General features: G+C 45.4%; 1 protein-coding gene across 2 annotated transcripts in view; it reads right to left on the bottom strand.

Moving 5' to 3' along the window:
* LOC106995464 (NBPF family member NBPF3) overlaps positions 1 to 5419 on the bottom strand; it is a 45951-nt gene extending 40532 nt beyond the window's left edge. Inside the window, exons 1-2 of one of the 2 annotated variants that reach the window (XM_077972741.1) lie at positions 5280 to 5419; positions 351 to 449 (exon numbers count right to left, since the gene is read on the bottom strand). The gene's annotated coding sequence lies outside the window, so the exon portion shown is untranslated. Of the gene's footprint in view, positions 1 to 350; positions 450 to 5279 lie in introns of those variants that run through there. The other variant, XM_077972736.1, reaches the window with a different exon arrangement.
* Between the last annotated feature and the right edge of the window lie 6349 nt (positions 5420 to 11768).

Raw genomic sequence — 11768 nt, forward strand, 5'->3', positions numbered from 1 at the left:
CGACGGAGGAAAGGGAATTATGTCAAAGATCTGTACTTAACGGACACCCTCAGAAGCCTCATCCACATCTGGTGTGGATGTTTTAAATGGGATTTTAAAAAAACACAGCCAGCCCATTCCTGGATTTTAGCCTCACATGACTCTGATCAGAGAACCCGGCCACTTCATTCCAGACTTCTGTGGTTTCAAACCACTGATTTGTGGTAATGTGATCATTGGCAGCAAGAGAAAACTAGTACAGGTGTCTGTCTCTCCTCTTGAATTTCAATTTCAGATACATGGATGCTAACCCCTCTAACAGAAAAAAAATCAACCAACCAATCAATCAATGAAAAAAAAATTGTCCTCACCTTTATGTGGCTGTTCCAGAGCCCTTGCCACCTGAAGAAGACAATGAGGGATATTTCAGGCACGTGAGGAGTGCGGCTTTACTGTTATCAATCACATTTCTGAAAGAATAAAAATGGCTGAGGTCAAGCCGTGGCTCATGTCTGTAATCGTAGCATATTGGGAGGCCAAGGCAGGTGGATCACTTGAAGTCAAGAGTTAGAGACCAACCTGGCCAACATGGAGAAAGCTCGTCTCTACTAAAAACACAAAAATTAGCCAGGCATGGTGGCGGGCGCCTATTATCCCAGCTACTCAGGAGGCTGAAGCAGGAGAATCACTTGAACCTAGGAGGTGGAGGTTGCAGTGAGCTGAGATCACGCCATTGCATTCCAGCCCAAGGAATAGAGCAAAAACTCCATCTCAAAAATAAATTAATTAATTAATAAAGATGGTTCATTACTTAACTCCACATATTATTATGTGAAAATGTATCATCTCGATTTTAATAGCAGATTTTTTTAAATTGCTTTTCTTTTGCTCACCAGACAAGGTCTGGTAGCAAATACCGCTCACCAACACAGATTAACCAATTCAAGGAGAGCCATAAACAGGACTACTGTTATGTTTCCCAAAAAAACCATCCCTAGAACGCAATCTGTTCTCTACTTGTCACAAAATGAACACAATAGTCCACTATATAAAGTCCCAAACACATGAAAATGTAAACACCATGAAGTCTGCTTTCCAAATATTCATTCTATTCAGACCCAGTCATGGGGACCAGGGATTAGGAAATGACTACAAAGAGGTTCAAGGGAATTTGGGGAAGCGACAAAATGTGCTGAAGTAGAAACTCTGCCGATGGCTGCACAATTCCATAAATCAGCTGAAATCATTGAGTCGTATGTTGAGAACGGGTGACTTTTATAACAAGTCATTCTTTAAACGAACTTTTGGGTTTCTAGTCCAACATGGAAAGAGCTAGGCAGTCATCACTCGTCCTCACAGCTAGCAAAAGGCTGAAGGAACTGAAAGTCAACCCTTCTAGGGTGGACCAGAGAATTGAAGTCACAGGGAAAACTGCCACCCTAAAAATGAGACAGACAGGCGAACACACAAGGAGTCAGAGCTCACAGGAAGAGAAGTTACTGGGGACAGCAAGTGGGAGAAGAACTTAAATGGTATTGACAGATCACTAGAAGCTGAGGGTGGCCTGGTTAGCGCATTAAAAACTCCTTGAGATTTCAGACTAAGGGGGAATCTGACATATTTCTAAGTTTACTACAATGATCTCAACCAGGTTCTCAAGATGAAGTTCTGAAAACCCCCCTGAGGTTTGGCACTACCAACTTCAGGACTTACATTAAGCTACAGTAACCTAAATAGTGTGAAGCTGGTGAAAAGAGAAAACACACACACAAATAGATCCATGGAAAAGAATACAGAGCCCAGAAACAGGCCTACCTACAGTCCATTGATCTTCCATGAAGGTTTAGAGACAACTTAAAGCAGGGAAGTTACCCTTTCCAACTAGTGGTGCTACAACAGCTGGATAACCACATGCAAAAAATATATAAATAAATCCCGGTATGCGTGTTATACCCTTTATAAAATAAATCTCACATGTAAATGTAAGGTGCAAAACCATAAGAATCCTAGGAGATAACATCGGAGAAAGTCTCGGGGATCTTGGGTTCGATGATGGCTTCTTAGATACAAAACCAAAAAGCACAATCTACTAATGAAAAAAAATTAAGTGGAGCCTCGTTCAAATTAAAAACTTCTGCTCTGTGAAAGACACTGTTAAGAGAATGGAAAAAGCAAGTCACAGACTGGCAGAAAATATTTACAAAATAATCTGATGGAAAAACTGCTGTCCAAAATATATGAAGAATTCTGAGAACTAAACAACACAAAGCCAAAAAAAAAAAAGAAAAAAAAAATAGGTGAAATATCTGTACACCTCATTAATAAGATATACAGATGGCAAATAAGTATATGAAAAAGATGCTCAAAATCATTTGGCGTTAGGGAATTGCACACTGAAACAACAATGAGATATCAGTGGAAACCTATTAGAATGGCTAAAATGCAAAAAGGTGAACACACCAAATGCTCTCAAAGATGAGGAGCAACCAGAACTCTCCATAGCTAGTAGAAATCAAAAGGGTACAGTCACTCTGGAAAACTTAAGTTCACTCAGAATCCTGCACATAAGTAGTTACAGCAATTTTATTCATAATTGCCAAAACTTGGAAGTACGCAAGACGTCTTTCACCAAGTGAATGGATAAGCAAACTGTGTTGTAGCCCCACAACGAAATCTGATTCAGTGATTCTAAAAAGCAAGCTATCAAGTCATAAAAAGACATGCAGGAACTTAAAATACATAATGCTAGAAAGAAGTTAGTCTGGAAACCTACATACTGTACGATTCCAACTCTAGGACATTCTTGGAAAGTCAAAAAGAGAGAAGTAGTAAAATGATGAGTGGTTGTCAGGACTGGAAGAGAGGAGGACGCACAAAATGGTGAAGCACAGGGAATTTTCAGCAGTGAAACTATTTTGCATGACGCTGTATTGGGGATTTAGGACACTATGTAATTGCCAAAACACATAATCTGTGAAACTCAAAGAATGAACTCTTGTGTAAACTATAGCCTTTAGTTGATAATGATGTATCAATAGTGGTTAATCAATTGGAAAGAATGGACCACACTAATACAACATACTTATAGGGGAAATTGTGTGCTGGAGGACAGGGGTGCCTAGGAGAATTCTCTGTACTATCCACTCCATTTTTCTGTGAACCTATAACTATTCTAAAAAATGATGTCTATTGGCCAGGCGAGGTGGCTCAAGCCTGTAATCCCAGCACTTTGGGAGGCCCAGGCGGGCGGATCACGAGGTCAGGAGATCGAGACCATCCTGGCTAACACGGTGAAACGCTGTCTCTACTAAAAAATACAAAAAAACCAGCCAGGCGAGGTGGCGGACGCCTGTAGTCCCAGCTACTCGGGATGCTGAGACAGGAGAATGGCCTAAACCCGTGAGGCGGAGCTTGCAGTGAGCCGAGATCCGGCCACTGTACTCCAGCCTGGGCAACAGAGCGAGACTCTGTCTCAAAAAATAATAATAATAATAATGTCTATTAATTTTTTTAAATTAGGTTGCAGCAGCCCCATATCAAGGTTTTGGTGGCATCCTGTTAGTGTTAGTTAGTACCTGTGTGGTTAGTACTTGGCATTGAAGTGCACCAACCTGGAGTCAGAGCAGTTGGAGATTTCCAGGCCTGTGCCATTTACCTCGAATCCTAGGGTGCCCCACAAAACAGCAGATCAGTTAGGGAGAAGCAGCCTCAGCAATCTAGACAGTGCAGGTTTGTGGTAAGGACAGGTACAAACCATCTGGGTGGGCAGACCTTGGTGAAGACTAGAAAACACTGAGACTCAGCAGCTGCCCCAGTGGAACCCACAAATCAAAGGAGGCGCTGCGAGGAGCTAAGGGCCACTGGATGAGCTCCCTGCCTGCAACACAGAAGCAGCTCCAGAGATTCTGGTAAATAACGTGGGTTTCAATACAGTGTGATCGACTCAAAACAGAAGGGAGAACAAAAAAGAAAAAAAAAGAGAGAGCATGAGAGAGAAAGAAAAAGAAAAGAAAAAAGGAAGAAAGGAAAGGGAGGGAGGGAAGGAGAAAGGAAGGGATGGAGGCAGGGAGGGCGGGAGGGAAAGAATAAAGAGAGAGAAAGAGAGTTGGAGGGACGTAGGGAGGTAAGGAAGGAAGGAAGGAAAGGAGGGAGGGAGGGAGGAAGAAAGGGAGGGAGGGAGGGAACAAATATACATGAAGATGAGAACATCGGGGGAACTTACACCACCAATATTTTCCATTAACAGGAACACGCGAACTAGTGATTAGAGAAAGACGCACTACTGTAAAATCATATACTGTTTCCATGGGGTACAACCCCTTCCTCCTCCTCTGAAACATTCTGTCTCTCGCCCACTGGTGCCAGAGACTCCAGAATCTACCTGGCTGCATTTGGGGGCCTCAGCCCCCGGGTCTGATGTCATCCATTTGCCTTTCTCACTGGACTTCTCTCCTTGCACTTGCTCCCACTCCCCCAGGACCTGGTGGGCGGCCACGTAAGAAGGACACAAACAAATCATGCCTCTTTCTTTCTCCCCTTCTCAATGCCTGCAGTAGTGGGTTCTGTGGGGTAGTGGCCTGAGATTTATTCATTATGGGGCCTCTAGCCCAGAGCAGGGCCTGCTACCTAACAGTCACCCCATGAAAGCTCAGGGAAAAAAGGCATCCACCACAAGGTCCTGGGGAACCAAGAATTCCACTGTGGCCCATAAATTCTAAGTCCTACAGGATTCTGGAATGGGAGATGGGATAGGCCTTCAAAAGTGGCCACTCTTTTAACCCATTATACTGTCAACTGAGCCATGTTTCCCCATCCTGGACACATCTAGAGGGCACCGCCTAAAACCAGACACATCTCCCCATCCAGGAGAGAGTAGGGGCCTGAGCCTGGGGGATGCAGGCGGACAGGGAGGGGATGAGCCAAGAAAGCTGAAGAGGAGAAAGCAGGTGAAAGGGGACAGCAGGGTGGAAACAGAGAGAAAAGGGGGCAGACAATGGGGGGTGAGAGGGGAAGAGTGAGGAGGGGGATGCAGATCTAGCTACTGAGGAAAAGTCCTGGAGAGAACACTGTCCTCTCCTGAAGTAAAATCACTTCCACCTGACCACGGCACTGCAGGTCGTGGGCAGCACACGCTGGGAATATTTGTTCATTCATTTAACAAATACTTATTTCATATCTGTTTCATGCCAGGCAAGGCCCTGCGATCTTTAGGGACCTTGGCATCTTCCCTTCACATCTGAGTCACAACAGAAAGAAGACTCTCTGACCCCATCGAGCTGGCAATGCCTCGGGATTTTCACCTGTTGGATCCGGCAGCTCTTCATGTCGGCCCACACCGTGTGAGGCTGCTCTTGGTGCACCGAATGGGGAAGTTTCTGCATCAGTGCCTCGGAGAGTCCACCGGAAGCCCTGGACAGTGGGAGTCGGTGGCACCCCAGCGTGGAGGCCAAGAGCACACAACACTGAAGCTCCAGACACCCTCAGGAAGACAGGAAGGGACAATCGGCTGGTGAGAGCCTGGATCACCAGGAACCTTCGCCTGGGTCGAAACAGGATTTGCCTTCAGATTGCCTGTGAGATAAAAGAGAGAAATCAAGGTTAACATTGAGATTTGGGGCTTCGGCAACTTGAAGGATGGAGCTGCCATTTACGGAGACTGGGAAGACCCAGGAAGAGCAGCTTGAAAGGTGGTGGGGAACTAGAGTTGGTTGGGTTTCTGTCATATGTAATCAACAGTCCTGACCAGACTAGGCAACATAGTAAGACCCGTCTCTGGAAATGAAAACTGAAAAATTAGACCAGCATGGTGGTGCACACTTGGAGTCTCAGCTACTCGGAAGGCTGAGGCAGGAGGATTCCTTCAGCCTTCAGTTAGAGGTTAGTGAGCTATGATGGCACCACTGCATTCCAGCCTGGGGGAAAATAAATAGAGTCCTGACTAAATACTTGAGTAGCCAGGGAAGTTTTCACAAAGTAGGTAATATTTGAGGCACATCTTAGTGAACGAGAATTCGATTATTTCTGTTAGGGAATTAAGAGAGTGTGGGTGTAGTTAAGTTAATGCTTACTGAACTATCTTTGGAATCTCATCTACTGCTCTATCTGGTCTATCTGTACACATATATTGTATATGCTGTCTCGCTGAGCTTTCGCTAGGTTACGCTACAGTAACAAAAGCCCCAAAATCTTAGCAGCTACACATACAAAGGTTTATTTTTCATTGACATTTCCTCTTATGGCAGGTTGACTGTGACTCTGCTCTATACAAGCTATTTTATTTGTTAGATGGTGAAAACTGTGATACTTGGAGATTGCTGAATATGGTATTACTATGTTCATTCATTCATTCATTTAACAAATATGGATTCAATATCTCTTTCATGCCAGGCAAGGTCAAGTATTGAGAAGACAGTGGTGAATAAATGAGACAAAATCTCTAATTTCCAGGAGCTAATATTGAAAATAACATTAAACACAATCATCATAACAACAATGAATATTCATAAATAACAGCTGTAAGACATTTTAGTAAATCTTTTAAATTAGAAAAATATAAAAATTATTACAACAAAAATGGCCCACGTGTGATGGCTGATGCCTGTAATCCCAACACTTCGGGATGCCAAGGTGGGAGGATCATTTGAGCCCAGGAATTGGTAACCAGTCGGGGCGCTACAGGAAAACCCTGTCTACAAAGAAATAGAAAATTAGCCGGGCATAGTGGTGCATTCCTGTAGACCCAGCCACTAAGGAGGCTGAGGTGGGAGGACTGCTTCAGCCTGAGAGGTCAAGGCTGTAGACAGCCAGGATCATAACACTGCACTCCAGCCCGGGTGACAGAGCGAGACACTGTCTCAAGAAAAAAAATATATATATATTTGATGTGTCCTCAAACTATTATGTAGAATACTATTATTTACATCACATCACGTGACCCCTTTCAATGGCTGAACACTTATTTCGGTGCAATCCATAAGCGTTCCTGGGAACTAAGTACACCTAAGAACAATTCAGTATGAAAGAGTTATTGCCTTGACAGGAAGATGCAAAAATTTTTAAAAGACAAATAAATAAATAAAAGAATGAAAACTGTAGCTCTGTGAGTCTCAAATTATATCTCATTCAACTCACAATGAACATCTAGCAATCATTCTGAACACCATATAATTCATTTAATACATTTTGCTCAAATGCCCAACACATCTGAATGACCAAAACCCGTATGTAGCCAAGAAACAGACAATCATTTTTAAATTATCACCTATGACTTCATCAGCTCTACGCACTTATTTTTTAAATGTTATTCATTTATTTACTCTTTTTATTTTTTGTAGAGATGGGATCTCACTGTTACCCAGATTGATCCAGAAACAGAAACAGACCCACACTAATTTCAGAAATCAGATGACGATACAGTCATTCGATTTATGAAAAAAAGTGCCACACAATGCAGAAGGAAAAGGATGGTCTTTTCAATAAATGCTGCTGGATCAAGCAGACACATCCATGTAGTAAACAGTGATCATAGCCAAGTGGGGTGGCTCACACCTGTAACCCCAGCATTCTGGGAGGCTGAAGTGGGCAGATTACTTGAGCCCAAGATTTCAAACCAACCTGGGAAACATCTTGAACCCCATCTCTACAAAAAGTACGAAAATTAGCCAGGCATGGTGGCGCACGCCTACAGTGGCAGCTACTCAGGAGGCTGAGGTGGGAGGATCGCTTGAGCCAGGAAGTGGAGGTTGCAGTGAGCTGACATGTTGCCACCACACTGTAGCCTGGGCAATAGAGTGAGGCACTGTCTGAAAAAAAAAAAAAAATGCAAAAACTAAAAAAAAATTGTTATAAGGTTAACACACAAAAATGTGTTCATACTCTTAGGTTAGGCATTGATTTCTTAAACAGGACACAAAAAGTAGTAACCATCAAGGAAAAGATTGATAAAGTATAATTTCATTAAAATTAAGAATCTCAGGCCGGGTGCAGTGGCTCATGCCTATAATCCCAACACTTTGGGAGGCCGAGGCAGGTGTATCGCTTGAGCCTAGGAATTCCAGACCAGCCTATGCAAGGTGGCAAAACCCCATCTCTACTAAAACTACAGAAAAGAGCTGAGTGTGCTGGTGCTCCCCTGGAGGTCTCAGCTACTTCCGGGCTGAGGCAGGAACATCACCTAAGCCTTGGGAGGTCAAGCTTGCAGTGAGCTGTGATTGTGCCACTGTACTCCAGCCTGGGCAACAGAGTAAGAGCCCGTCTCAAAAACAAACAAAAAAAGAGAATCTCCATTCATGAAAAAACACCACTAAAAAAGTAAAAAGGCAAGCTACAGATTGAAAAAAGGGAAACGCAATACATATATATCCTAGAAAGGATGCGTATCCAGAATAAAGTATTACAAATCAACAGAAAAATAAGCATATCAGTGAAAACCGAATAAAAAGATTTAACAGGCCCTTCACAAAACAGGACATACAAATGCCAATAGAAGATACTCAGTCTCAATGAAACCACACTGATATGTTACTGCATCCCTACAAGAATGGCAAAATCATTTGTAACTGCCAGGCATCAGCAAGGACGTGGGGTAACAAGAATATCCCTGTTAAATGGTTCAACCATTTTGGGAAAATGTTCAACAATATGTAACACTAAAGTTTTATCATTTATATACATCTGAAACCAACAATGCCACTCCTACAAATAGACCCCAGTCTAGTCATGCTCTATTTCTTCATCTGTGGTGGCTCACTTGGTAAAAATTCATTCCCTTTTGGATTTTTGGTTTCTTTTTGTTTTTGTTTTTGAGACAGGGTCTCACTCTGCCATCCAGGTGGGAGTGCAATGCCATGATCATGGCTCACTGCAATCTCAGCCGGGCTCTGGTGATCCTCCCACCTCAGCCTACCGGGTAGCTGGGACTACAGGCACACACCACCACACACAGCTAACTTTGGTATTTTTAGTAGAGACAGGGTTTTGCCACATTGCCCAGGCTGGTCAGGAAATCCTGGACTCAAGTGATCTACCCACCCTGGCGTCCCAAAGTGCTGGGATTACGGTGTGCTCTACTGCGCCCGGACCACCTGCACTTTTAAAATAGTCAACTTCTTCTGTATACTTCAGTACCTTTTCAAAGATTTCTTTGACACAAAGTTCTCAGAAATCTTAAAGCTAGCATTTCAGCATAGAGAAAAATAGCTTCCGGTTCACCGGTGAAGTTTTACTAATAAAATTGAAAAACAAAAAGAAAGGATGAACAACACTGTAACCCAAAGAAAAGATACCACTTGAGAAAAGACTTCTTTTCCAAAGCAGCTCCAGCAGCAACAGACAGGAGGAAAGCGAGGAAACCAGGCCAAACGTCTCGGTTAACTCTTCAGTGAAAGGAAGCCAAATGAGATGATCTAAGAAGCCAGACAGACAGACAGACAGACACAGGGAAATCACAGCAACTCTTTGCAGTGCGAACACCAACCCCACAATCCATCCTACTGGAAATCCTGCGGTTAATTTGAGGCTTGCCCCGCTAGTCATGAGGTGATTCGGTGATGGCCACAAACGCTCCTCATGTGCATCCTGGACCTGGCACACCTGGCTTGCCCATCGCCAGCCTGGAGGCACCGCCAGGAGCAGAATCCCGGAGGCCAATAAAGACTCCAACTTTGCAAGCAGAGGGAACCCATTCTGGCCTCGAAGGTGGGGTCCGGGGTCAGTGTCCTCTACAGGATATAGGAGGACGTGCCCCCGAAGCTGCTCCGTCCCTCCAGTGCCTGCCATGCCACAGAACACCCGCCAGCGACTTTCTTCCCCAGCGCGCACCAGAGGTGGGCTGCGGGCGGCAGCAGCAGGGGAACAATCGAGCTCAGGGAACTCAGGCCCCGGCCGTGCACCCCCCACACCCACCACCCCTCGCGCAACAAAACTTGCCACCGCCAAGCCTCAACCCAGCTGTGCGCCCGCGAGTCCCGGATTCACCGCCCGCCCAGCCGGGGCGTCCTCACCTCGGAAAGGCTGGGTGGACTTCGCGGTAACTTCCCATCCAGAGAGCAGCCGGCAGCCGCGCCGCCCCGCCTCGGCCCCACTCCTAGAGCAGCAGGTCGCCAGTCCCGCGTTCGAAAAGCGCCATGCTCACTCAGAAGCTCAGGCAGCCTCGCGACCCTCACCTACCCCTCCCAGTACCGCCGCGGTCTCAACCGCCAGCCAGCCCCGCGCCCGCGCCCGCACACGACTGGCTCCTCAGAATCGCGTCAGAACCCAAGGCGCAGGCGCGGCGGGGTCTTAAAGGGACCGGGCCGCTTCTACTGCATAATGGTTCCAGCAGCTTAGGGTCCTCGCGGGCCGAGAAAAGGAGTAACGGAGGGGATGGACCCAGTGCAGCGGGGATGGGGAAATCCCTCTCTCCTCTCCGCCTCTCTTTCAAAGCACCAGCCCTCCACTCTGCAAATCGCTGATTTTCCCGGCCACTTGAACCGCCCCTGCCAGGTTAAAGAGGCAGGAGACACACCCCCTCGGGGCCCCAAGCGACCCGGCGCTTAGCACTGCAGGCCTCGCGCTGCCGCCCCGCCCCGGAGTCTGACTTCCAGGCCCGGGCACGCGGTGCAGACGCCCAGGCTTCAGAAGGCAGCCCCCAGCTCCCCCGACAGGTCGCCTTAGGTCACTCGCAAAAAGAATAACCAACGTGTCAATGGCACTTGTAGTTATTTTCCAATTTAAATTTATAACAGATTCTGCAGATGGGCTTCCACTGAAATAAGCCTTTGAGAAAAAGAAAAACCTTTTTTTAAAACAAGAATTGGAAATACCAGGAAATAGTAAATAAAGCCATGCCGTCCACCCAACTAAACTTTGAAAATTTGGTGTTTTATCTAAGGCAAATGTTTCCATAACTTTAGGTCATGCCATTATTTAAAATCAATTTCAATTAACAATTTCATTGCAACTGAATCTATCGTGTATAAGCAAACAAAGATACATCCCTGATAATCTACCTCTCCCCTCCTATATTCCATCCATCAGCAAGTCCTACTGGTTTTTACTTTCCAAATTTTCCTTGAATGTGTCCTCTTCTGTCTCTTCTATCAGCACCCTAGTCTAGGCTACCTTCACCTGGGGAGTGGGGGTGGAGGGACTACTGACCTAGTCTTCTTGTGGTTTACCCATATCCCCTTTATGGCCTCTCTAATCTCGACACAACTGGCAGAGTGGTTTTTCAAAATATAATGTGACCCTGTCACTTCCCAGCCTAAACCACTTAAACGCCTTCCCATTCTCTTAGACGAAACCTCCTAGCTAACCAAGCCTTGAATGGCCTTTTCTAAAGGAGGAACAATATTTCTTGACACATGAAAATGACAGAAAATTCACATTCCAGTGTCCCTAAGCAAAGTGTGACTGGAACCCACACCCCTCTGTTCATGCGCTGTTTCGGGCTGCTTTCTCACTACCCCAGCAGAGCCAAGTAGCTGCAACAGAGACTGTGTGGCCGGTAAAGCCGGAAATATTTACCATTTGGGCTCTTTACAAAAAACAATTTGCCAACCTCTGACCTACTTCATGAAATCTGTACCTTTTGTTGTTCGCAGATTCCTTTGGGAACTGGACGAGGACACCAGCTCCTCTCCTTGGAAAAATGTGAGCCTGAGCGTGCACACAAATGCACGCAGACTTTTGCACAGATTCAGGGATTCAAGGACTGCTCAAAGCCCATCCATTCACACGAAGGTTAGGTGAGAGGGTGAGTCAGAGTTGAAGGCCCTGGTTTTACATAGGGGGAAACGTGATTCCAGAAA

Source organism: Macaca mulatta, chromosome 1 (assembly GCF_049350105.2).
Source record: "Macaca mulatta isolate MMU2019108-1 chromosome 1, T2T-MMU8v2.0, whole genome shotgun sequence".
NCBI classification, from domain to species: domain Eukaryota; kingdom Metazoa; phylum Chordata; class Mammalia; order Primates; family Cercopithecidae; genus Macaca; species Macaca mulatta.